This window comes from Mobula hypostoma, assembly GCF_963921235.1.
Source record: "Mobula hypostoma chromosome 22 unlocalized genomic scaffold, sMobHyp1.1 SUPER_22_unloc_1, whole genome shotgun sequence".
Taxonomy (NCBI): domain Eukaryota; kingdom Metazoa; phylum Chordata; class Chondrichthyes; order Myliobatiformes; family Myliobatidae; genus Mobula; species Mobula hypostoma.
In genome coordinates, this window is record NW_026948152.1 from 279,051 (window position 1) to 306,919 (window position 27,869).

Sequence of the window (27,869 nt, forward strand, 5' to 3'; positions counted from 1 at the left end):
AATTTCCTTTTTTATATTGTGAAGCAACAGGTTTTCACTCATTCTTGGACTTCTAAAAGAACCAGGGGATCAAAAAATCACCAGATCCCACAATTTTTGGCATAGTTGGCATATGAAAACAGTTTGAAAAATTCTTCAGATAAAGAAGAAACTTATAGTGCACACCTAACAGGAGGTAAGAACATCCTCTTTTCCTGAATTGTCGAGAAATTGCCTGATTCTGCTTCAGTACACAATCTAAAGGAAATTCAAGAGTGAGAAGAAAATTATATTTTTACTTGTTATTTGTGGTCGATCCACGTTAAATATTCTGGGTTGCAACCCTACTGGGCACAGCTAAGTCTCAGTCCGGCTTCATTTAAAATATTCTGGGTTGACCATAAGACACAGGAGCAGAATGAGACCATTCAGCACATCGAGTCTGCTCTGCCATTCCATCATGGCTGATCCCAGATCCCATTCATCCCATTCAGCTGCCTTCTCGCCATATTGTTTGATGCCCTGACCGATCAGGCAATCATTAACTTCAGCCTTGAATATACACGCGGACTTGGCCTCCACCTCAATGAGATCCCCCCTCCCTGCATTCTTCTAAATTCCAGTGAATACAGGCTCAAAGTTGCCAAACGCTCCTCATATGTTAACCTCTCCGTTCCCTCAATCATCCTCATGAATCTCCTCTGGACTGTCTCCAATGGCAACGCATCCTTTTTGAAAAATGGGGCCCAAAACTATTGACAATACTCCATATGCGGCCTGACTAGTGTCTTATAAAGGCTCAGCATTATCTGCTTGCTTTTATATTCTATTCCCCTTGAAATAAATGCCAACATTGTATTTGCAGCCTTTACCACAGACTCAACCTGTAAATTAACCTTCTGGGAGTCTTGCACAGGTACCCCTAAGTCCCTCTGCACCTCTGATGTTTGAATTTTCTCCCCATTTTGATAATATTCTGCACTATTGTTCTTTTTACCAAAATGCATTATCGTACATTTCCCAACACCGTATTGCATCTGCCACTTTTTAAATCATTCTTCCAATTTGTCTAATTCCTGCTGCAATCGCATTACTTTCTCAGCACTACCTACCCCTCCACCTATCTTCATATCATTCAGACTTTGCCACAAAGCCATCAATTCCATTATCTAAATCATTGACAAACAATGTTAAAATTAATGGTCCCAATACTGACCCCTGAAGAACACCTTTAGTCACTGGCAGCCAACCAGAAAAGGCCCCTTTTATTCCTACTTGCTGTCTCCTGCCTGTCAGCCATTCCTCTACCATTGCCAGTATCTTTCCTGTAACACCATAGGGTTTTATCTCATTAAGCAGCCTCATGTGTGGCACCTTATCAAACACCGTCTGAATATTCAAGTAAATGACATCCACTGCCTCTCCTTTGTCCACCCTGCTTGTTACTTCCTTGAAGAATTCTAACAGATTTGTTAGGTGAGATTTCCCCCTCTCTCTCATTTTTGGGCTATATGCTCCAATGATTTTCCGGCGAGTAAGTTCTAATTTTCAGGTGCAGCTGGTCTGTGAGCTGTATTTGAAAAAAATTCGGCCTATAAACTCTATTATATTGTCTAATGACTGTGATTGGGGTCTAACTTGAAGAGTACTCATTAAGATCGAACTTAGAACAGTGGCCAAAGTTGAGAAAATATGGAGTAAGATTCAGAAAGTGCTGTTGAGAAATTAGAAAACCTGGCTGGATGCTAGCAGTATTATCGAAGCTAAGAAAATGTAAACATACTAAGCTACAAGGTTAAACACCAGGAACATGCTGAATTAGAAAATCAAGCTAGGGGGTTCTGGTGATGTCATCGTTCAGAATGGCAGCTTAAATCAACAGCTCCTCCGGAAAAACGGATATTTTGCCCCGTTAATGTATCAAATCTAAGATCTTTTGAACATATCTGAATTGATAAGGGGGCAAGAATGGGAAGAAAGAATGGAGATTTAAAAAAAGCAGCACTGCGGAGCCTATGGAAGAGAACGGTATAATGAGCAGCTCTCCCACACGTGCGCATGGCGGCAAGGCTGATGCTGGGCCTAGTGCAGGCGAAGCGGCAAATATGATGAGGATTTTGGAGGAGATACGGGAAGTCCAAAAAGATATAAAACAACACCTAAATGATATAAAGTCAGAGCTCGCCAATGTCAATCAGACAATAGCGATGGCAGAGACTCGAATTGAGAAGGTGGAAGATCGCATGCAAAACGTGGAACAGATACTAAGTCAGACAATAAAAATATTAAATCAACAGGAAAGTAAATTGCTTGACCAGGAGGGAAGATCACGACAGAAAAAGATCAGGATTTATAATGTTCCCGAAGGAGCGGAGGGATTGTCGATGATGGACTTTGTAGACAAGCTGCTGCGGGAAGTGCTGGAGATTCCCCCGAATATGGAGATGGAAATGGAAAGGGTGCATCGTTCTCTCGCCCAGCAGCCTGCTGGAGACAGACAAAGTAAACCGCGATCCATTGTACTTAAACTTCTCCGATTCAAGAGCAAGGCGGAGATTCTACGAAGGGCCTGGGGTAAGAAGAGGGTTTTTGGAACGGGAAGTTAATATACTTTGATCATGATTACCCCCCGATGGTCCTACAGAAACGGAAAGAGTATTCTGAAGTGAAACGAGTATTAAAGGAAGAAAAGATTAAATTCCAAACCCCATACCCTGCTAAACTGAGGGTATTTTACCAAGAAGGGATGCGACTGTATCAGACGGTGGAAGAGGCGACTACAGACATGAAGAACAGAGGACTGTCCATTAGCGTGGTCAAACCAAGGGAAAGTCTGGCTGAGCAGTTATCCCGAACTGCTTGGGAAATAGTAAGCGAACCGAGAAAGCAGGGGACTGGAACAGGATGCGAGAAGGATATTAGGAAGAGACTGTGAGTTTTCTGAAGACAACCCTCACCTCCTCCAGAAGAGCCATAAGGTTTGGCTAAATTTAAAAGTGCTGATAAACTAAACGGAAGCAAAAATAGACAGTGATATACCTATCTTGAGAAATACGTATTTAAATGTGGTTTTTATATTACTCAATTTTTAAAAATTCATTTATTCATTCCTTTCCCCCCACCTAAATGAGAATATATATATGGGAGGAATACACAGGGAAATCATTTCTGTGTAATGGACATAGTTTTTTTTACTTACTTTTATAGGTACTACAGCAGGGGCCCTCAACTCACAGGTAGGAGGGGCTATCCCCCACAGCTAGACTTTTCTTCTAGCTCGACCCAGGGTCATCTAGAGACCCCAGCCTTGGAACCACACCTTCGTTACCTTTCTTTTTATTATTCACTTCTCTTGGTTATTGTTTGTTCAGGGAGTAGATCGATTAAGTTACATTCTGCAAATTTCAGTGATATACTAACTTAGAGGGTAAGACCATATATTTTGGGTCAAGAATGGTTGAAAAGAGATAAATATTTAATGAATGTAATGGCTGGTAAAAAGACCCTTACCAAGAAATGGTTATCACAGGAGAGCCCAACTTTAAATATATGGATGGAGATTACAATGGACATCTACAAAATGGAGACGATAACAACATCTGTTAATCATAAGTTGGAACAATTTTATTCATACTGGAAAAAATGGTTTAACTACATAACATCTTATAGACTTGAATTTATTCTCACAATCAATGAATATGTTGTTAAAAAAATCACTCCCTATTCTGTACATAGTTTTCTTCTCTCGATTGTTTTTTCTTTCCTCTTCTCTCTATAAGAGTATACTTCAGATAAATATTATATGGAGATTTGTGACAAATATGATTATATAATACATATGTACAGTGTCTGAAATACATCTTATGGAAATGTTTGTTTGATGATGAAATTCAATAAAAAAATAAATTATTAAAAAAAAGGAAAATCAAGCTAGGACTGAGCAAGTAAATAATTTAACTATTCAGAAGGAAGTAATGGGCAAAATGCTGAAGGAACAGTATAACAGAGACGGTAAAAAGTCTGGAGAATGAATCTCTTTGTTCACTGAAGGAGTGAGAAAACAGCGTGATGTCCTTGAAGAAAGTATCTCTATCAAGTTAGTAGATGGTCTGAGACAGAATTGCGCTGTACAGCAACGACCTTCGGTAGACAGTTCTACCAACCCAGTGGGCAGTGTTAACAGTGATGTCACTGACGTTGGAATGCAGTCCACACTAAATAGCTCCCAGAAACAGCGCCATGTTGAGACTCCAAGGAACTGCAAAATAGGTACAACACTGACTGAGAAGAGACCTTTGGGGCTTAAGTGACAATGTCAGTCATGAGATAATTGGTCTGACAGCAATGTCACGCCTTGCCCCAGTGAAACCTCAGGGAATGAAAACATGCAAAAATGAAAATGGAGATTATGTTAAGAGACAGGAGGTTTACCATCAACCAGCGGAACCAAACAACAAATGGTCTGAAGAAATTCCACATCCTGAAAAAGGAAGCTTAAAGACTTGGGCTGAACTTCAACGAATTAAGAACATATACAAATTGTGTCTATATGATGACATACAAATTTTTGCTACCATGCTGTCTTCTCGGCAAATAAGACAGTTGACCTGTTGAGTAGAAGAAACGGAATTTACCTGTGTTTGGGATGTAACTAAGAAATGGTTGGTACACCAATCTCCACGACAGATTGTTTGGAGGAAGGTGGTTGTTTGCAAACAAAGACTTCAGAAGATGTTTCTGAATACGAAGACTGCTATAGGACAGTTTGAATAAATACTCAGGAGTTCAAGTAATAACTGAAGATAATATAGAAGAATCAAGTCAACCTTCATGGATGGTTTGAAACCAGCTGTTGCCAAAATGGTGAAGCGAACAGAAGCAAATTGGAGCGAAGCTGCCATTTCCTGCAGTAACCTGATGCAAGCTGGCAAACAAGTGGAGAAAGTCAAATCAATTTTGTTGTCAGTTAACTCTATGTATGTATATAATGTATATAACCATGTAATATATATAGAAATGAGACAATATTTCTCCAAACCAGTGTGTAAAGCACATAACACAGGATAACTTATAAGGTAAGGATAAAATATACAGATGAATCACATATAAATAACAAACTGAAGTGCATTAATATTAAATATTGTAAGGTAAGGAACAGATTAACCAATGACACTTTGAATACGATGCAGCTGGGAGTTCAGAAGCCTAATGGCCTGCAGAAGAAACAGTTTCCCTTCCTGACTGTTCTTGTTTTTATGCATTGTACTCTCCTGCTTGATGGTAGAAAGTCAAAGAGGATGGTGGATGGATGGGTGGGATCCTTAGTAATACTAAGGGCCCTACGTATGCAGCACTCCTGATAAATGTCCCCAATGGATGGTAGGGCGATCCCTACGATCCTCTCAGCTGTTCTCACTGTCCTTTGTGGGGTCTTCTGGTCTGACGCTCGACTGCTCCCATACTAGATGGAGATGCTTTTTTTCAGGATCCTCTTAAATGTGCTCCTGTAGAATGCAGTGAAGATGAGGGGGCGGGAACCTGGCTTGCCTCAAATTTCTTAGGAAGTGGAGGTGCTGCTGTACCTTCTTGTTCAGGGAGGGGATATTAAGGGACCAGGTGAGGTCATCCGTGATGTGCACTCCCAGAAACTTGGTGCACATAACTCCCCCTACACAGGAGCCATATATTCGCAGAGGGGGAGGGTTTGTCAGCACCTTCCTGAAACCTACAATGATTTCCTTTGTCTTCTCCACGCTCCGGCTTAGCTTGTTCTTCTCACCAGTGAAAAGGACCTTGGCAATTATGGGGATGACTTACAGTGGACTTAAATGCTTGGGTGTATAGACATTAAGAAAGAGGATGTGCTGGAGCTTTTGAAAGGTGTTAAGTGAGATAAGTCACTGGGACCAGACAAGATATACCCCAGGCTACAGTGGGAAGTGATGGAGGGAGATTGCTGAGCCTCTGGTGATGATCTTTGCATCAGCCATAAGGATGGGAGAAGTACCAGGGGATTGGAGGTTTGCAAATGTTTTTCCCTTGTTCAAGAAAGGGAATAGAGCTAACCCAGGAAATTATGGACCAGTAAGTCTTAATTCAGTGGTGGGCAAGTTAGAAACATAGAAACATAGAAACATAGAAAATAGGTGCAGGAGTAGGCCATTCGGCCCTTCGAGCCTGCACCGCCATTTATTATGATCATGGCTGATCATCCAACTCAGAACCCAGCCTTCCCTCCATACCCCCTGACCCCTGTAGCCACAAGGGCCATATCTAACTTCCTTTTAAACATAGCTAATGAACTGGCCTCAACAGTTTGCTGTGGCAGAGAATTCCACAGATTCACCACTCTCTGTGTGAAGAAGTTTTTCCTAACTTCGGTCCTAAAAGGCTTCCCCTCTATCCTCAAACTGTGACCCCTCGTTCTAGAAACTGTGACCCCTCGTTCTAGAACTGTGACCCCTCGTTCTAGAACTGTGACCCCTCGTTCTAGAAACTGTGACCCCTCGTTCTAGATGTTGTTGTTGGAGAAGATCCTGAGAGGCAGGATTTATGAGCATTTGGACAGACATAATCCGATTAGGGATAGTCAGCGTGGCTTTGTCAGAGGCAAGTCATGCCTTACGAACCTGATTGAATTTTCTGAGGATGTAACAAAACACATTGATAAAGGTAGAGCAGTGGATGTAGTGTATATGGATTTCAGCAAGGCATTTGATAAGGTTACCCATGTGAGGATCATTCAGAAAGTAATGAGGCAGGGGATCTAAGGAGCCCTTGCTTTATGGATCCAGAATTGTCTTGCCCACAGAAGGCAAAGAGTGGTTGTAGATGGTTCATATTCTGTATGGAGGTCAGTGACCAGTAGTGTTCTGCAGGGATCTGTTCTGGGACCCTCCTCTTTGTGATTTTTATAAATGACCTGGATGAGGAAGTAGAAGGGTGAGTTAGTAAGTTTGCTGATGACACAAAAGTTGGGGGTGTTGTGGATAATCTGGAGGGTTATCAGAGGTTACAGCATGACATCAATAGGATGTAGAACTGGGCTGAGAAGTGACAGATGGAGTTTTACCCAGATAAGTGTGAAGTGGTTCATTTCAGTAGGTCAAATTTGAAGACAAACTATAATATTAACCGTAGGACTCTCGGTAGTGTGGAGGATCAGTGAGATCTCGGGGTCCATGTCCATAGGACACTCAAAGGGGCTGCGCAGGTTGACAGTGTTGTTAAGAAGGCATATAGTGTGTTGGCCTTCATCAATCGTAGAAATGAGTTAAAGAGCTGTGAGGTAATGTTACAGCTAAGTAAGACTCTGGTCAGACCCCACTTGGAGTACTGTGTTCATTTCTGGTCACCTCATTACAGGAAAGATGTAGATACTATAGAGAGAGTGCAGAGGAGATTTATAAGGATATTGCCTGGATTGGAGAGCGTGCCTTAAGAGAATAGGTTAAGTGAACTTGGCCTTTTCTCCTTGGAGTGATGGAGGATGAGGGGTGACCTGATAGAGGTGTATAAGATGATGAGAGGCTATAATGTGGTGGCCATTACAGAGAATTGGATGGCTCAGGGACAGGAATGGTTACTTCAAGTGCTGGGTTTTAGATGTTTCAGAAAGGACAGGGAGGGAAGCAAAGGAGGTGGGGGCATGGCACTGTTGATCAGAGGTAGTGTCACGGCTGCAGAAATGGTGGACATCATGGAGGGATTGTCTATGGAGTCTCTGTGGGTGGAGGTTTGGAACAGGAAGGGGTCAATAACTTTACTGGGTGTTTTTTATAGGCCGCCCAATAGTAAGACCATAAGACAAAGGAGCAGAAGTCGGCCATTCGTACCATCGAGTCTGCTCCGCCATTTTATCATGAGCTAATCCATTCTCCTATTTAGTCCCACTCCCCTGCCTTCTCACCATAACCTTTGATGCCCTGGCTATTCAGATACCTATCAATCTCTGCCTTAAATACACCCAATGACTTGGCCTCCACTGCTGCCCGTGGCAACAAATTCCATAGATTCACCACCCTCTGACTAAAAAAATTTCTTCACATTTCTGTTCTGAATGGGCGCCCTTCAATCCTTAAGTCATGCCCTCTCGTACTAGACTCCCCCATCATGGGAAACAACTTTGCCACATCCACTCTGTCCATGCCTTTCAACATTCGAAATGTTTCTATGAGGTCCCCCCTCATTCTTCTAAACTCCAAGGAATACAGTCCAAGAGCGGATAAACGTTCCTCATATGTTAACCCTCTCATTCCCGGAATTATTCTAGTGAATCTTCTCTGTACCCTCTCCAATGTCAGCACATCCTTTCTTAAATAAGGAGACCAAAACTGCCCACGGTACTCCAAGTGAGGTCTCACCAGCACCTTATAGAGCCTCAACATCACATCCCTGCTCCTATACTCTATTCCTCTAGAAATAAGTGCCAACATTGCAATCGCCTTCTTCACTACTGACTCAACCTGAGGTTAACTTTAAGGGTATCCTGCACGAGGACTCCCAAGTCCCGTTGCATCTCAGAACTTTGAATTCTTTCCCCATTTAAATAATAGTCTGCCCATTTATTTTTTCTGCCAAAGTGCATAACCATACACTTTCCAACATTGTACTTCATTTGCCACTTCTCTGCCCATTCTTCCAACCTATCCAAGTCTCTCTGCAGACTCTCTGTTTCCTCAGTACTACCGGCCCCTCCACCTATCTTCGTATCATCAGCAAACTTAGCCACAAAGCCATCTATTCCATAATCTAAATCGTTGATGTACAATGTAAAAAGAAGCGGCCCCAACACTGATCCCTGTGGAACACCACTGGTAACCGGCAGCCAACCAGAATAGGATCCCTTTATTCCCACTCTCTGTTTCCTGCCAATCAGCCAATGCTCTATCACGTATGTAACTTTCCCGTAATTCCATGGGCTCTTATCTTGTTAAGTAGCCTAATGGGTGGCACCTTGTCAAAGGCCTTCTGAAAATCCAAATGTACAACATCCACTGCATCTCCCTTGTCTAGCCTACTGGTAATTTCCTCAAAAAATTGTAACATGTTTGTCAGGCAGGATTTTCCTTTAAGGAATCCATGCTGAGTTCTGCCTATCTTGTCATATGCCTCCAGGTACTCTGTAACCTCATCCTTGACAATCGACTCCAACAACTTCCCAACCACGGATGTCAAGCTAACAGGTCTATAATTTCCTCTTTGCTTCCTTGCCCCCTTCTTAAATAGCGGAGTGACATTTGCAATCTTCCAGTCTTCCGGAACCATGCCAGAATCTATCGACTTTGGAAAGATCATCGCTAATGCCTCCGCAATCTCCACAGCTACTTCCTTCAGAACACAAGGGTGCATTCCATCTGGTCCAGGAGATTTATCTACCTTTAGACTATTCAGCTTCCTGAGTACTTTCTCTGTCGTAATTGTGACTGCGCACACTTCTCTTCCCTGCCAGCCTTGAGTGTCCAGTATACTGCTGATGTCTTCCTCAGTGAAGACTGATGCAAAATACTCATTCAGTTCCTCTGCCATCTCCTTATCTCCCATTACAATTTCTCCAGTATCATTTTCTATCGGTCCTATATCTACCCTCACCTGTCTTTTACTCTTTATATACTTGAAAAAGCTTTTAGTATCCTCTTTGATATTATTTGCTAGCTTCCTTTCATAGTTAATCTTTTCTCTCTTCATGACCTTCTTGCTTTCCTTTTGTAAGGTTTTAAAAACTTCCCAATCCCCTGTCTTCCCGCTAATTTTTGCTTCCTTGTATGCCGTCTCCTTTGCTTTAACTTTGGCTTTGATTTCTCTTGTCAACCACAGTTGCATCCTTTTTCCACTCAAAAATTTCTTCTTCTTTGGAATATACCTGTCTTGCACTTTCCTCATTTCTCGCATAAACTCCAGCCACTGCTGCTCTGCTGTCTTTCCCACCAGTGTCCCTTTCCAGTCAAATTTGGCCAGTTCCTCTCTCATGCCACTGTAATTTCCTTTACTCCACTGAAATACCGACACATCAGATTTCGGCTTCTCTTTTTCTATTCACAGTGAACTCAATCATGTTACGATCACTGTCTCCTAAGGGTTCCTTCACCTCAATCTCTCTAATCACCTCCGGTTCATTACACAATACCCAATCCAGTACAGCCGATCCCCTAGTGGGCTCAACAACAAGCTGTTCTAAAAAGCCATCTCGCAGACATTCTACAAATTCTCTCTCTTGAGGTCCAGTGCTGACCTAATTTTCCCAATCTACTCGCATGTTAAAATCCCCCACAATTATCATAACACTGCCCTTCTGACAAGCCTTTTCTATTTCCAGTTGTAATTTGTAGTCCACATCCCTGCAGCTGTTTGGAGGCCTATAAATAACTGCCATCAGGGTCCTTTTACCCCTGCTATTCCTTAGCTCAACCCATAAAGATTCTGCACCTTCCGATCCTATATCACCTCTTTCTAATGATTTAATATCATTTCTTACCAATAAAGCCACACCTCCCCTTCTGCCTACCTTCCTATCCTTCCGATACACCGTGTATCCTTGGACGTTCAGCTCCCAGAGACATGCATCCTTTAGCCATGTCTCAGTGATGGCCACAATAACATACCTGCCAATCTGTAGCTGTACAACAAGATCATCCATCTTACTCCCTATGCTGCGTGCATTTAAGTACAACATCTTAAGACCAGTATTTTTGCTTTGATTTCACTGCAACTTTATTGCACTGCAACTCATCGCAATGGCTACAAATTTGCCCCATCACCTGCCCGTCTTTCCTGACATCTTTACTGCTCACTATCTTAGATTTATTTCTGTTTTCCCCTTCCTTCGCTCTATCATTCCAGTTCCCATCCCCCTGCCAAATTAGTTTAAACCCTCCCTAACAGCTCTATTAAACTTTCCCACCAGGATATTGGTCCCCTTCGGGTTCAGGTGTAACCTGTCCTTTTTGAACAGGTCATACTTCCCCCAGAAGAGATCCCAATTATCCAAGAATCTGAAGCCCTGCTCCCTACACCAGTCTCTCAGCCACGCATTCATCTGCCTGATCCGACTATTCTTGCCCTCGCTAGCACGTGGCACAGGTAGCAGTCCCAAGATTACTACCCTGGAGGTCCTGCTTCTCAGCTTCCTTCCTAACTCCTGGAAATCTCTCTTCAGGACCTCCTCCTTTGTCCTATCTATGTCATTGGTACCAACATGTACCAAAATAACTGGCTGCTTACCCTCTCCCTTTAGAATATTCAGGACCCGATCCAAGACATCCCGTACTCTGGCACCTGGGAGGCAACACACCATGTGGGTATCTCTGTCAGGCTCACAGAATCTCCTGTCTGTTCCCCTGACTATGGAATCCCCTACGACTACTGCATTTCCCTTCTCCCTCCTTCCCTCCTGCACAACAGCACCAGGCTCAGTGCTAGAGACCCGGTCACCGTGGGCGTTCCCTGTCAGTAACAGGAATATTGAGGAGCAGATAGGGAAACAGATCCTGGAAAGGTGTAATAATAACAGAGTAGTCATGATGGGAGATTTTAATTTCCCAAATATCGATTGGCATCTCCCTAGAGTGAGGGGTTCAGATGGGATGCAGTTGGTTAGGTGTGTTCAGAAAGGTTTCCTGACACAATATGTAGATAAGCCTACAAGAGGAGAGGCTGTACTTGATCTGGTATTGGGAAATGAAACTGGTCAGGTGTCAGATCTCTCAGTGGGAGAGCACTTTGGAAATAGTGATCACAATTATCTCCTTTACAATAGCATTGGAGAGAGATAGGAACAGACAAGTTAGAAAAGTGTTTAATTGGAGTAAGGGGAATTATGAGGCTATCAGGCAGGAAATTGGAAGCTTAAATTGGGAACAGATGTTCTCAGGGAAAAACATGGAAGAAATGTGGCAAATGTTCAGGGGATATTTGTGTGGAATTCTGCATAGGTATGTTCCAATGAGACAGGGAAGTTATGGTAGGGTACAGGAACCGTGGTGTACAAAGGCTGTAATAAATCTAGTCAAGAAGAAAAGAAAAGCTTACAAAAGGTTCAGAGAGTTAGGTAATGTTAGCGATCTAGAAGATTATAAGGCTAACAGGAAGGAGCTTAAAAAGGAAATTAGGAGAGCCAGAAGGGGCCATGAGAAGGCCTTGGCGAGCAGGATTAAGGAAAACCCCAAAGCATTCTACAAGTATGTGAAGAGCAAGAGGATAAGACCTGAAAGAATAGGACCTATCAAGTGTGACAGTGAGAAAGAGTGTATGGAACCAGAGGAAATAGCAGAGGTACTTAATGATTACTTTACTTCCGTATTCACTATGGAAAAGGATCTTGGTGATTGTGGTGCTGACTTGCAGCAGACTGAAAAGTTTGAGCATGTTGATATTAAGAAAGAGGATGTGCTGGAGCTTTTGGAAAGCATCAAGTTGGATAAGTCACCGGGACCGGATGGGATGTACCCCAGGTTACTGTGGGAAGCGAGGGAGGAGATTGCTGAGCCTCTGGCGATTTTCTTTGCATCATCAATGGGGACGGGAGAGGTTCTGGAGGATTGGAGGGTTGCAGACGTTGTTCCTTTATTCAAGAGAGGGAGTAGAGATAGCCCAGGAAATTATAGACCAGTGAGTCTTACTTCAGTGGTTGGTAAGTTGATGGAGAAGATCCTGAGAGGCAGGATTTATAAACATTTGGAGAGGTATATGTGGCAGACCACAGTACGTGTGCTTGCAACACTGTGTGTCTGACAGAGTGATCAGCAGCACTGGGGCTCCACAGGGGACTGTCTTGTCTCCCTTTCTCTTCACCATTTACACCTCGGACTTCAACTACCGCGCAGAGTCTTGTCATCTTCAGAAGTTTTCTGATGACTCTGCCATAGTTGGATGCATCAGCAAGGGAGATGAGGCTGAGTACAGGACCACAGTAGGAAACTTTGTCACATGGTGTGAGCAGAATTATCTGCAGCTTAATGTGAAAAAGACTAAGGAGCTGGTGGTAGACCTGAGGAGAGCTAAGGTATCGGTGACCCCTGTTTCCATCCAGGGGGTCAGTGTGGACATGGTGGACGATTACAAATACCTGGGGATACGAATTGACAATAAACTGGACTGGTCAAGGAATACTGAGGCTGTCTACAAGAAGGGTCAGAGCCGTCTCTATTTCCTGAGGAGACTGAGGTCCTTTAACATCTGCAGGACGATGCTGAGGATGTTCTATGAGTCTGTGGTGGCCAGTGCTATCATGTTTGCTGTTGTGTGCTGGGGCAGCAGGCTGAGGGTAGCAGACACCAACAGAATCAACAAACTCATTCGTAAGGCCAGTGATGTTGTGGGGATGGAACTGGACTCTCTGACGGTGGTGTCTGAAAAGAGGATGCTGTCTAAGTTGCATGCCATCTTGGACAATGTCTCCCATCCACTACATAATGTACTGGTTGGGCACAGGAGTACATTCAGCCAGAGACTCATTCCACCGAGATGCAGCACAGAGCATCATAGGAAGTCATTCCTGCCTGTGGCCATCAAACTTTACAACTCCTCCCTTGGGGGGTCAGACACCCTGAGCCAATAGGCTGGTCCTGGACTTATTTCATAATTTACTGGCATAATTTACATATTACTATTTAATTATTTATGGTGCAACTGTAACGAAAACCAATTTCCCCCCGGGATCAATAAAGTATGACTATGACTATGACTATGCTATTAGGAATAGTCAGCATGGCTTTGTCAAGGGCAGGCCGTGCCTTACGAGCCTGATTGAATTTTTTGAGGATGTGACTAAATACATTGATGAAGGAAGAGCAGATATTGTGTATATGGATTTCAGCAAGGCACTTGATAAGGTACCCCATGCAAGGTTTATTGAGAAAGTAAGGAGGCATGGGATCCAAGGGGAAATTGCTTTGTGGATCCAGAACTGGCTTGCCCACAGAAGGCAAAGAGTGATTGTAGACGGGTCATATTCTGCATGGAGGTCGGTGACCAGTGGTGTGCCTCAGGGATCTGTTCTGGGACCCTTACTCTTCATGATTTTTATAAATGACCTGGATGAAGAAGTGGAGGGATGGGTTAGTAAGTTTGCTGATGACACAAAGGTTGGAGGTGTTTTGAATAGTGTGGAGGACTGTCAGAGGTTACAACAGGACATTGATAGGATGCAAAACTGGGCTGAGAAGTGGCAGATGGAGTTCAACCCAGATAAGTGTGAAGTGGTTCATTTTGGTAGGTCAAATATGATGGCAGAATATAGTATTAATTGTAAGACTCTTGACAGTGTGGAGGATCAGAGGGATCTTGGGGTCCACGTCCATCGGACGCTCGAAGCAGCTGTGCAGGTTGACTCTGTGGTTAAGAAGGCATACGGTGTAGTGGCCTTCCTCAGTCGTGGAATTGAATTTAGAAGCCAATAGGTAATGTTACAGCTGTATAGGACCCTGGTCAGACCCCACTTGGAGTACTGTGCTCAGTTCTGGTCGCCTCACTACAGGAAGGATGTGGAAGCCATAGAAAGGATACAGAGGAGATTTACAAGAATGTTGCCTGGATTGGGGAGCATGCCTTATGAAAACAGGTTGAGTGAACTTGGCCTTTTCTCCTTGGAGTGATGGAGGATGAGAGGTGACCTGACAGAGCTGTATAAGATGATGAGAGGCATTGATCGTGTGGATAGTCAGAGGCTTTTTCCCAGGGCTGAAATGGTTGACACAAGAGGACACAGGTTTAAGGTGCTGGGGAGTAGGTACAGAGGGATGTCAGGGGTAAGTTTTTTACTCAGAGAGTGGTGAGTGTGTGGAATTGGCTGCCGGCAATGGTGGTGGAATCGGATATGATAGGGTCTTTTAAGAGACTTCTGGATAGGTACGTGGAGCTTAGAAAAATAGAGGGCCTAGTAATAGAGGGTAAGCCTAGTAATTTCTAAGGTAGAGACATGTTCAGCACAACTTTGGGGGCCAAAGGGCCTGTATTGTGCTGTAGGTTTTCTATGTTTCTATTGATTGTGTGGATAGTCAGAGGCTTTTTCCCAGGGCTGAAATGGCTAACATGAGGGGGCATAGTTTTAAGGTGCTTAGAAGTAGGTACAAGGGGGATGTGAGAGGTATGTTTTCACACAGAGAGTGGTGGGTGAGTGGAATGCACTGCCAGTGAAGGTGGTAGAGGCGGATACAATAGGGTCTTTTAAGAGCCTCTTAGATAAGTACATGGAGCTTGGAAAAATAGACGGCTATGTGGTAGGGAAATTTTAGGCAGTTTCTAGAGTAGGTAGCATGGCTGATACAACATTGTGGGCTGAAGGGCCTGTAGTAGTCATAGTCATACTTTATTGATCCCGGAGGAAATTGGTTTTCGTTACAGTTGCACCATAAGTAATAAAACCATAAATAGTTAAATAGTAATATGTAAATTATGCCAGTAAATTATGAAATAAGTCCAGGACCAGCCTATTGGCTCAGGGTGTCTGACCCTCCAAGGGAGGAGTTGTAAAGTTTGATGGCCACAGGCAGGAATGACTTCCTATGATGCTCTGTGTTGCATCTCGGTGGAATGAGTCTCTGGCTGAATGTACTCTTATGCCCAACCAGTACATTATGTAGTGGATGGGAGACATTGTCCAAGATGGCATGCAACTTGGACAGCATCCTCTTTTCAGACACCACCGTCAGAGAGTCCAGTTCCATCCCCACAACATCACTGGCCTTACGAATGAGTTTGTTGATTCTGTTGGTGTCTGCGACCCTCAGCCTGCTGCCCCAGCACAAAACAGCAAACATGATAGTACTGGCCACCACAGACTCGTAGAACATCCTCAGCATTGTCCGGCAGATGTTAAAGGATCTCAGTCTCCTCAGGAAATAGAGACGGCTCTGACCCTTCTTGTCGACAGCCTCGTGCTGTAGTTTTCTATGTTTTTATGTTTATGTAATCCAGCAGCTGCTCCAATTCCTCGCTATACTCTGTCTCACCATCATTCTTGATAAGGCCAACAACTGTTGTGTCACCCACAAACTTAATGACACGATTTGAGCTGGACCCTGAGACACAGTCATATATCAACAGTGTGAACAGCAGCGGGCTGGGGACCTCCAGTGCTCAGTGGAATGGGACAAGAGACAGCGCTATCCACACAGACTGACTGTGGCCTTTCTGTTAAGAAAACACATATCCAGTTGCAGAAGGAGGTGTTGAGACCCAGCGAGGACAGTTTCCCCACCAGTTGCTGGGGTAAGATAGTGTTGAATACTAAACTGAAGTCTGTAAACAGCAATCTGGCATAGGAGACCTTATTTTCCAGGTGGGACAGTGCAAAGTGGAGGACAGAGACTATTGCATCATCAGTGGGTCAACTGTGGACAGAGATAGAGTGGAGATCCTAAGGCTTAGAGTGGACAGAATTAGAGTGGTGATCTTGAGGCCTAGAGTGGACAGAGTTGGTGGAGAATTTGAGACTTAGACTATAAATCCAACAGACATAGGAGCAGAATTAGGCCATTCAGCCCATCGAATCTTCTCCACCATTTCATCATGGCTGATCTCAGATCCCACTCAACCCCATACACCTGCCTTCTTGCCATATCCTTTGATGCCCCTGACCGATCAGGAAGCAATCAACTTCCACCTTAACTGTATCCACGGATTTGGTCTCCACTGCAGTCTGCAGCAAAGCATTCACAGAATTACTACTCTCTGGCTAAAAAAATTCCTCCTTACTTCTGTTGTTAAAGGGTCACCCCTCAATTTTGTGGCCGTGCCCTTTAGTTCTGGATACCCTCACCATAGGAAACATCCTCACCACATGCACTCTATCTAGTCCTTTCAACATTCGGTAGGTTTCAATGAGATTTCCGCCCCCCGCCCCCAACATTCTTTTAAATTCCAGTGAGTACAGGCCCAAAGAGCTGTAGCTCTTTGAGGCTTCAGACAGAGAAAGCAAAAAAAAAGCTCTAGGTAAAGTTTTTTTCCCCTCCCTTCTTTATAACTGCTCAGCTAAGACAGTCGAGATGCCAGGCAGGATAGTGGAATGCTCCTCTTGCAGGATGTGGGAAGGCAAAGAGACCTCCAGTGTCCCTGAGAAATGCATCCAGCTGCAGCTTCTAACTATCCGCGTTAAGTGTTGGAGCTGGAACTGGATGAATTCTGGATAACTTCGGAGGCTGAAGGGGCTATCACCCATCAGTAGGACAGAAAGAGAGGTAGTTACTCCCAAGGTGCAGGTCACAGGAGACTGGGTGACAGTCAGGAAGGGGAAAGGGGTTAAGGAGCCAGTGCAGAGTACCCTGTGGCCATCCCCCTCAACAACAGGTATATCACTTTGGATACCGTTAGGGTATGACTTAACAGAGGAAAGTCATAGCGATCGGATCTTTGGCACTGAATCAGAGCCTCTAAAGGGAAGGGGGGAAAGAGGCATGCTGTACTGATGGGGGATTCGTTAGTCATGGGAACAGACAGGAGCTTCTGTGGGCAAGAGCGAGATTCCCGGATGGTATGTTGCCTCCTGTGTGTCGGAATCCGGGACGTCTCAGATCGAGTCCTCAGCATTCCTAAGTGAGAGAGTGAACAGCCAGAGGTCGTAGCCCATGTGGGTATCCATGACATGGGTAGGCCAAGTGATGGGGTTCTGCAAGGGGATTTCAGGGAGTCAGGAACCAAGTTAAAAGGCAGGACCTCCAAGGTTGTGAACTCAGGATTGCTACCCATGCCATTTGCTTGTGAGGCCAGAACTAAGAAGATTATGTAGTTTAACATGTGGCCAAGGAATTGGTATAGAGGAGAGGGCATAAGATTTTTGGATCATTGGGGTCTCTTCCAGGGAAGGTGGGACCTGTACAGAAGGGATGGTTTGCACCTGAACTGAAGGGGGAGCAATATCCCAGTGGGAAGATTCATTACTGCTGCATGGTGGGGTTTAAACTAGAGTTGCAGGGGATGGGAACCCGAGTGCCTGAACAGTTAGTGGAGAGGTTGTGGAGGCAGATGTTGGTAAGACCTCAGATAAAGTCAGAAATCAAAAGGATGAGCATTGTGTGACTAATTTCCTGAACAACATATATTTCAATGCAAGAAGGATCATAGGAAAGGCTGATAAGCTCAGGGCATGGATCAACAGCTGGAGTTATGACGTTGTAGCCATTAGTGAGACAATTGCAGCCACTAGTGAGAGAGTTGCAGGAGGGGTAGGACTGCTAGCTCAATATTCTGGGGTTCTGTTGTTTTAGACGTGACAGAGCTGAGGGATTAAAGGAGGAGGGGTGACGTTACTAGTCAGGGAAAATGTCACACCAGTGCTCCGTCAGGACAGACTGGAGAACCCAACTAGGGAGGTGCTATAGGTGGAACTGAGAAATAAGAAAGGTATGACCACGTTAATGGAGCTATATTACAGACCACCCAACAGTCCGAGGGATTTAGACGAACAAATTTGTAAAGAGATCACAGACAGTTGCAAGAATCATAGCTTGTTATAGTCGGTGATTTTAACTTTCCACATATTGACCAGGAATCCCACACTGTAATTATCACTGGCATGTGACTTGAAATTTGTTAACTTAACAGCAGCAGTTCAATGCAATACATAATCTAGCAGAGGGAAAAAATAATAAATTAAATTAAACATAATAAATAAACAAGTAACTCAATTACATATATTGAATAGATTAAAAAAACATGCAAAAATGAATACTGTATATTTTTTTTAAAAAGTGAGGTAGTGTCCAAAGCTTCAATGTCCATTTAGGAATTGGATGGCAGAGGGGAAGAAGCTGTTCCTGAATCACTGAGTGTGTGCCTTCAGGCTTCTGTATCTTCTACCTGATGGTAACAGTGAGGAAAGGACATGCCCTGGGTGCTGGAGGTCCTTAATAATGGACGCTGCCTTTCTGAGACACCGCTCCTTGAAGATGTCCTGGGTACTTTGTAGGCTAGCACCCAAGATGGAGCTGACTAGATTTACAACCCTCTGTAGCTTCTTTCAGTCCTGTGCAGTAGCCCCTCCATACCAGACAGTGATGCAGCCTGTCAGAATGCTCTCCATGGTACAACTATAGAAGTTTTTGAGTGTATTTGTTGACATGCCAAATCTCTTCAAACTCCTGATAAAGTATAGCCGCTGTCTTGCCTTCTTTATAACTACATTGATATGTTGGGACCAAGTTAAATCCTTAGAGATCTTGACACCCAGGAACTTAAAGCTGCTCACTCTCTCCACCTCTGATCCCTCTATGAGGATTGGTATGTGTTCCTTTGTTTTACCCTTCCTGAAGTCCACAATCAGCTCCTTTGTCTTACTGACGTTGAGTGCCAGGTTGTTGCTGCGACACCACTCCACTAGTTGGCATATCTCACTCCTGTACGCTCTTTCATCACCACTTGAGATCCTACCAACAATGGTTGTATCATCAGCAAATTTATAGATGTTATTTGAGCTATGCCCAGCCACACAATCATGTGTACACAGAGAGTAGAGCAGTGGGCTAAGCACACAGTCCTGAGGTGCACCAGTGTTGATTGTCAGCGAGGAGGATATGTTATCACCAATCCATACAGACTGTGGTCTTCCAGTTAGGAAGTCGATGATCCAATTGCAGAGGGAGGTACAGAGGCCCAGGTTCTGCAACTTCACAATCAGGATTGTGGGAATGATGGTATTAAATGCTGAGCTATACTCGATGAACAGCATCCTGACGTAGGTGCTTGTGTTGTCTAGGCGATCTAAAGCCATGTGGAGAGCCATTGAGATTGTGTGTGCCGTTGATCTATTGTGGCAATAGGCAAATTGCAATGGGTCCAGGTCCTTGCTGAGGCAGGAGTTCAGTCTAATCATAACCGACCTCTCAAAGCATTTCATCACTGTCGATGTGAGTGCTACTGGGTGACAGTCATTAAGGCAGCCCACATTATTCTTCTTAGGCACTGGTATAATTGTTGCCTTTCTTGGGATAGAGTTTTTCAAATGTGCTCTGGGAAAGTTTGCTTCATCAGTACGTAGAAGTCCCAACAGGAGACCGTACAATACTGGATCTGCTGGTAGGGAATGAGACGGGGCAGGTGACAGAAGTTTGTATAGGGGAACACTTTGCATCCACTGACCATAATGCCATTAGTTTTAAAGATAAGACTTGTCCATGGGTTGAGATTCTAAATTGGAGATAGGCCAGTTTTGATGGTATCAGAAATGATCTGGCAAATGTAGATTTGGACAGGACAGGTTTTCTGGCAAAAGTGTACTTGGTAAGCAGAAGGCCTTCAAAAATGAAATTTTGGGAGTTCAAATCTTGAGGTGCCTGTCAGAATAAAAGGCATTATACAACAAGTGTAGGGAACTTTGTTTTTCAAGAGATAGTGAGACAATGTTTAAGAGAAAAAGGAAGCTCATACTAGGTATTAGATTATGAGAACACTCAGTCCTCTTTTATTGTCATTTAGAAATGCATACATGCATTGAGAAATGATACAATATTTCTCTGGAGTGATATCACAGAAAACAAGACAGACCAAAGACTAACACTGACAGAACCACATAATTATACCATATAGTTACAGCAGTGCAAAGCAGTACCATAATTTGATAAAGGATAGACCATAGGCACAGTAAAAAAAATTTCTCAAGTCCCGAGTCGATCGACTCCCGAGTCCCTGATAGCAGGAGGCAAAAGGGAGAAACTCCCTGCCATAAACCTCCAGGCACCGTCAACTTGCCGATACCTTGGAAGCAGCCAACCCCAGCCGACCCTGAGTCCGTCCATCCGAAAACTCCGAGCTTCCGAGCAGCCTCTCTGATACCGCCTTCCGAGCGCCATCCTCTGCCGAGCGCCTTCGACCTCTCCCCGGCCACTGAAACACGCAAAGCCGAGGATTTCGGGGCCTTCAGCTCCGGAGATTCCGGTTACCACACAGTAGCAGCGGCAGCGAAGTGAGCATTTCGGAAGTTTTCCAGATGTTCCGCTGTGCTCTCACGTCCATCTCCATCAAATCAGGATTGTGCACGGTCCCCTACTTGACAGATAACAGATATTCATCACCCAAGTGGCCGCGCGCGCTGTCGACGCGCCGCCATCTTCTCCCCCCTCCTGGGAGGATTTGGCAAGTAGGCAAGTAGGAACAAATGAGGTGCTTATGGAGTATAAGAAATGCAAGAGAACACTTAAGAAAGAAATCAGGAGGCTTAAAAGAAGACATGAACTTGCTCCAGCAGACAAGGTGAAGGAAAGCCCTAAATGATTCCACAGATATGTTAAAAGCAAATGGACTGCAAGAGACAAAATTGGTTCTCTGGAAGATCAGAATGGTAATCTATGTGTGGAGCCAAAACAGATGGGGGAGATCTCAAATGAATTCTTTGCATCTGTATTTACTTGGAGACAGACACAGAGTCTACAGAAATGAGGCAAAGTGGCATCAACTTCATGGACCCTATACAGATTACAGAGGAGGAGGTGTTTGCTAACCTGAAGCAAATCAGGGTGGATAAATCCCCAGGGTCTGACAAGATGTTCCCTCGGACCCTACAGGAGACAAGTGCAGAAATTGCCGAGGTCCCAGCAGAGATATTATATCATCCTTAGTAACAGGGGAGGTACCAGAGGATTGGAGGATAGTAAATATTGATCTGCTGTTTAAAAAAGGCTCTAAACGTAAACCAAGAAATTATAGGCCGGTGAGCCTAACATCAGTTGTGGGAAAGTTATTTGAGGGTACAGTATTCTAAAGAACCGGATATAGCATTATTTGGATAGACATGAAATGATTAAGGATAGTCAGCATGGCTTTGTGGATGGTAGGTCACATCTAACCATCTTACAGAGTTTTTCAAGGAAGTTCTAAAATAATCTAAAATTTTCGAGCAATTTCTAAAATAGGTACATGTTCAGCATGGCATTGTGGGCTGAAGGGCCTGTATTGTGCTGTAGGTTTTCTATGTTTCTATGTTTTTCTATGTTTCTAAGTTACTAGGCAGTGGATGTTGTCTAAATGAACTTTAGTAAGCCACTTAACAAGGTCCTGCATGAGAGATCTGTTTCAGCTGAAAAAATGAGCTGAAAAATGGCAGATATAATTTAATGTAGACAAGTGCAAGGTGTTGCACTTTGGGAAGATCAACTAGAGTAGGTCTTATAAGGCAAGCAGTAGGTTACTGAGGAGTGCAGTAGAGGATGATCTGGGAATACAGATCTATAATTCCTTGGAAGTGGCTTCACAGGTAGATATATTCATAAAGAATGCTTTTGGCACATTGGCCATCATAAATCAAAGTATTGAGTACAGGAGGTGGGATGTTCTGTTGAAGTTGTATAAAACGTTGGTGAGGCCTAACTTGGAGCGTTGTGTGCAGTTTTGGCAACCTCCCCATAGGAAAGATGAAAAGAAAGTTTAAAGAGTTCAGAGAAAATTTACAAGGAAGTTGCCAAGTCTGGAGGACCTGAGTTATAAGGAAAGATTGAATAGGTTAAGACCTTATTCTTTAGAACATAGAAGATTGAGAAGAGATATGGCAGATATATACAAAATTATGAGGGATATAGATAAGGTAAATGCAAGCAGGCTTTCTTCCACTGAGTTTGGGTAGGATTACAACCAGAGGTCATGGGTAAAGGGTGAAAGGTGAGTGGTTTAAGGGGAACATGAGGGGAAACTTCTTCACTCAGAGGGTCATGAGAGTGTGGAAAGAGCAGCCAGCAAAAGTGCTGCTGTCAGCTTGATTTCAATGTTTAAGAGAAATTTGGATAGGTACATGGTAGGGAGGACCATGGTCCCAGTGCAGGTCGATGGGAGTAGGCAGTCTAAATGGTTTTGGAATGGACTAGATGTGCCAAAGGTCCTGTTCCTGTGCTGTAAGACCATAAGATATAGGGGCAGAATTAAGCCATTTGGCCCGTTGAGCCTGCTCCACCATTTCATCATGGCTGATCTAATTTTTCCTCTCAGCCCCAATTCCCATCCTATATCCCTTCATGCCCTGACCAATCAAGAATCTATCAACCTCTGTCTTAAATATACATAAATACTTGGCCTCCACTGCTGCCTGTGGCAAATAATTCCACAGATTCACCACTCTCTGGCTAAAGAAATTCTTCCTCATCTCCATTCTAAAAGGATGCACCTGTATTTTGAGGCTGTGTCCTCTGGTCTTAGACATTCCCACCAAAGGAAACATCCTCTCCACATCCACTCTATCAAGGCCTTTCACCATTCGGTAGGTCTCAATTAACTCACCCCTCATTCTTCTAAATTGCAGTGAATTAGGGCTCAGAGCCATCAAATGAACTTCATATGACAAATAATTCAATCCTGTAATAATTTTCATGAACCTCTTTCCAGTTTCGGCATATCCTTTCTTGGATAAGGGGCCCAAAACTGCACAGAATATTCCAAATGAGGCTTAACCAATGCTTTATAAAGGCTCAACATTACATGCTTGCTTTTATATTCTAGTCCTCTTGAAATGAATGCTAACATCACATTTGCCTTCCTCAACCTGTGAATTACCCTATAGGGAATGCTACACAAGGACTCCCAAGTTCCTTTGTGCCTCAGAATTTTGTACTTTTATTCTGTTTAGAAAATAGTCAACCCTTTAATTTCTTCTACCAAAGTGCATGACCATACACTTCCTAGCACTGTATTCCATCTGCCATTTCTTTGGCCATTCTCCTAATTCTTCTAAGTCCTTCTGTAGCCTCCTTATTTCCTCAAAACTACCTGCCCCTCCATCTATCTTCGTATTGTCTGAAAATTTTGCAAAAAAGCCATCAATTCCATCATCCAAATCATTGACATATAACATAAAAAGAATCGATCCCAACACAGATGCCTGTGGGACACCACCAGTCACTGGCAGCCAACCAGGAAAGGCTCCCTTTATTTCCACTCTTCACCTTTTGCCATTGCTTTTTCCTGTAATACCATAGGTTCATAGCGTATTAAGCTGCCTCATGTGTGGCATCTTATCAAAGGCCAAGTACACAACATCAACCGATTCTCCTTTGACTATCCTGCTTGTCATTTCCCAAAGAATTCAACAGATTTGTCAGGCAAGATCTTCCCTTGAGGAAACCATGCTGACTATGGCCTATTTTATCATTTGCCTCCAAGCACCCCACATCCTTAACAATTGACTCCAACATCTTCCCAACCACTGAGGTCAGACTAACTAGCAAATAATTTTCTTTCTTCAACCTCTCTCCCTTCTTGAAGAGTGGAGTGACATTTGCAATTTCCCAGTCTTCTGGAACAATTCCAGAATCTAATGACTCTTGAAAGATCATTACTAATGCCTCCACAATCTCTTCAGCAACCTTTTTCAGGACCCTGGGGTGTACACAATCTAGTCCGGGTGACTTATTTAACCTCAGACCTTTCAGTTTCCCAAGAACCTTCTGTCTAGTAATGGCAACTTCACACACTTCATGACCCCTGACACCTGGAACTTCCACCATTCTGCTACTGTCTTTAACAGTGAAGACTGATGCAAAATACTTATTCAGTTCATCTGTCATTTCGTTGTCTCCACCCGCCCCTCCCACCATTACTACCTCTGCAGTATCGAAATGGCTAGCATGAGAGGGCACAGTTTTAAGGTGCTTGGAAGTAGGTACAGAGGAGATATCAGGGTTAAGTTTTTTATGCAGAGAGTGGTGAGTTTGTGGAATGGGCTGCCGGCGATGGTGGTGGAGGCGGATATGCTAGGGTCTTTTAAGAGACTTCTGGATAGGCACATGGAGCTTAGTAACACAGAGGGCTATGGGTTGCTGAGCGGCCTGTATTGTGCTGTAGGTTTTCTACATTTCTATGTTTCTATGTTTTCCAACAGTCCGATATCCACTCTTGCCTGTCTTTTACACTTTATGTATCTGAAGAAACTTTTGATATCCTTTTTAATATTATTGGCTAACTTATTTTCTTATTCCATCTTTACCTTCTTAATGGCTTTTTAGTTGCCTTCTGTTGGTAATTAAACACTTCCTAATTCCCTAACTTCCCACTAACTTTTGCTCCATTATATGCCCCCTCTTTGTCTTTTATGTTGGCTTTGACTTCCCTTGTTAGCCATGGTTATGTCATCTTGTCTTTAGAGTACTTCTTCCTTTTTGGGATGTATATATCCTGTGCCCTCCCAATTGCTTCCAGAATTCCAGCCAGTACTACTCTGCCATCATCCCTGCCAGTGTTCTTTTCCAATCAGCTTCTGGCAAACTCCTCTGATGCATCTGTAATTCCCTTTACTCCATTGTAAACGATACACCTTACTTTAGCTTTTCCTTCTCAAATTTCAAGGTGAATTCAATCATATTATGATCACTCCCCCCCCCCCCGCTCCAGGTTATTTTACCTTAAGCTCTCTAATCAATTCTGGTTCTTTGCAAAAAATCCAATCCAAAATAGTTGATCCCCTAGTGGGCTCAATCACGAGCTGCTCTAAAAGGTCATCTCTTGGGCATTCTAGAAGATCCCCCTCTTGGGATCCTGCATCAGCCTGATTTTCCCAATCTATCTGAATATTTTGAGATCCCCCATGAATATTGTAACATTTCCCTTTTAGCATGCATTTTCTACCTCCTGTTGTAACTTGTAGACCACATCCTTATTACTGTTTGGCCATCTGTATGTAACTCACATCAGAGTCCTTTTACCCTTGCTGTTCTTTAGCTTAATCAACAACAATTCAGCACCTTTTAATCCTATGTCACCTCTTACTAATGATTTAATTTCAGAGCCACACTGCCTCCTTTGCCTTCCCATCTATCCTTTTGATACAGTGTGTGTCCTGGGACATTAAGCTCCCAGCTATAATTTTCTTTCAGCTATAATTCAGTGATGCCTCCATCATACCTATACCAGGTCTTTTATGGGATTGAGGAGGGGGAAATAATGGATCAGCCATGATTGAATTGCTGAGCAGTCTCGATGGGCCAGATGGCCTAATTCTGTTCCTATGTCTTATGATCTTATTGTACTTGCCAATCTGTAACTGCGCTACAAGTTCATAGATCTTATTCCATATACTGCGCACATTGAAATATAACACCTTTAGTCCTGTAACCTTTTTTGATTTTGTCAACCTTTTACGTTGCAATCATGTTGACTGTAATTTTGCCCTGTCATCAGCCTCACCTTGCTAGGAATCTCACTGTACGTTTCCTCTGTTGTAAACCAACTACCTTATCTTCAGCACTATCTGTTCTCATCCCTCTACCAAATTAGTTTAAACCCACCCAAACTACTCTAGCCAACCTGCCTGTAAGGATATTGGACCCCTTCGGGTTCAGGTGTAACCCATCCAATCTGTACAGGTTATGCCTTCCCCAGAAGCGATCCCAATGATCCAGAAATCTCTACCCCTGCTCCTGGCACCAGTTCCTCAGCCACACATTCACCTCCCAAATCATTCTATTCCTACCCTCACTAGCACGTGGCACAGGCAGCAATCCAAAGATTACCACCCTGGAGGTCCTGTTTCTCAGCTTTCTGCCTAGCTCCCTAAAATCTCTCTTCAGGACCTCCTCGCCTTGGTTACTTATGTCATTGGTGCCAATATGTACCCAGACTTTTGGCTGCTCACTCTCGCCCTTGAGAATGCCATGGACACAATCTGAGACATCTCTGATCCTGGCACCAGGGAGGCAAAATGCCATTCGAGTGTACCCACAGAACCTTGTCTCTGTCCCTCTGACTAAGGAATCTCCTGTCAATACTGCAGACCTCTTCACCTCTCTGCTCTTCTAAGCCACAGCACCAGACTCAGTGCCAGAGACGCGGTCACTGTGGCTCTCCCCAGGCAGCTTGTCCCCCGCAATGGTATCTAAAATTGTATACTTATTATTGAGGGGAATGGTCACGGTTGTACTCTGCACTGGCTGTGCATCTCTCCTCTTACTCCTGACAGTCATCCAGTTACCTGTCTCCTGCAGTCTAGGGGTAACTACATCCTTGTAGCTCCTGTCTATCACCTCCTCATTCTCCTCATTGAGTCGAAGGTCATCCAGCTGCAGCGCCATTTCCTTAGTATGTTCTGTCACGTCAGGATCTGTAGCTCAGTGCACCTGGTGCAAATGTGTTTATCTGGGAGTCTAGATACCTCCCAGATAAACGAATAGATGAGAAATGACCAGAGAGAGAGTAACTTACAAGACAATCTACCTCACCCAAGCCTGATGTCGCCTAAGCCTGATGAACCAAAGCTATTGCAAAGACTGCATCACCGAAAAGAATGGGAGCTCCGCTTGCTCTACGATTATTTCTAATGAATCCATCTTGGTGATTGGTTGCTCCTCAATTCAGAAAAACTGCCACGAAACTCTGCCTTTCAAATCTCAATTGCCGCCCTGATTAAGAAGTAGCTCTGGTGTGGATTGTCCAACTTGGAGAAAACTGGCTCGAAGCTCTGCTTTTTAAATCTTGTACTTCTATATGACTCTGAGTCTATGGGGATTGCCATAACATATTGACTCTGACCAAAGAACACACTTCACTAGAAATCTCAGTCAAGAACTACGTTGACAGATGAACATTGAATGGTCCTTTCATTGCCCACATCATCCAGAGTCATCGGGACAAGTTGAAAGAATGAATGGTGTCATCAAACAATGGCTGACTAAGTATTTTGAGGAAGAAGTACCACAGCCTACAGCTCTTCCTTTAGTTTTATGCTGCATCAGAGCAACTCCAAACAATGATATAAATCTAAGTACATTTGAAGTGGTAACAGGGTGACCTACAGGGAGCTTTCACTCTCAGAGAAGAGATATGCACATTATGGCAGATAGTTTAGTTGATTATTGTGCAAAAGTAACAGAAGCTGTTCGTTCTGCTTCTCAACAGGTTTCTGCTGCTCGGATTGGTCCATCAAATGGAGGATGCGTGCTGATTCCTGGTGAATGGGTCCTGGTTAAGAAACCACTGGGACTTGGTAG

The 27,869-nt window shown here is 43.7% G+C and overlaps 1 long non-coding RNA gene across 1 annotated transcript; it reads left to right on the forward strand.

The window, feature by feature from the left end:
* Positions 1–117: 117 nt before the first annotated feature.
* Positions 118–27,840, forward strand: LOC134341299 (uncharacterized). The gene is made up of 3 exons (XR_010016751.1): positions 118–175; positions 3,187–3,215; positions 27,778–27,840. It is a non-coding gene; the product is annotated as an uncharacterized LOC134341299 (long non-coding RNA).
* The last annotated feature ends 29 nt before the right edge of the window (positions 27,841–27,869 follow it).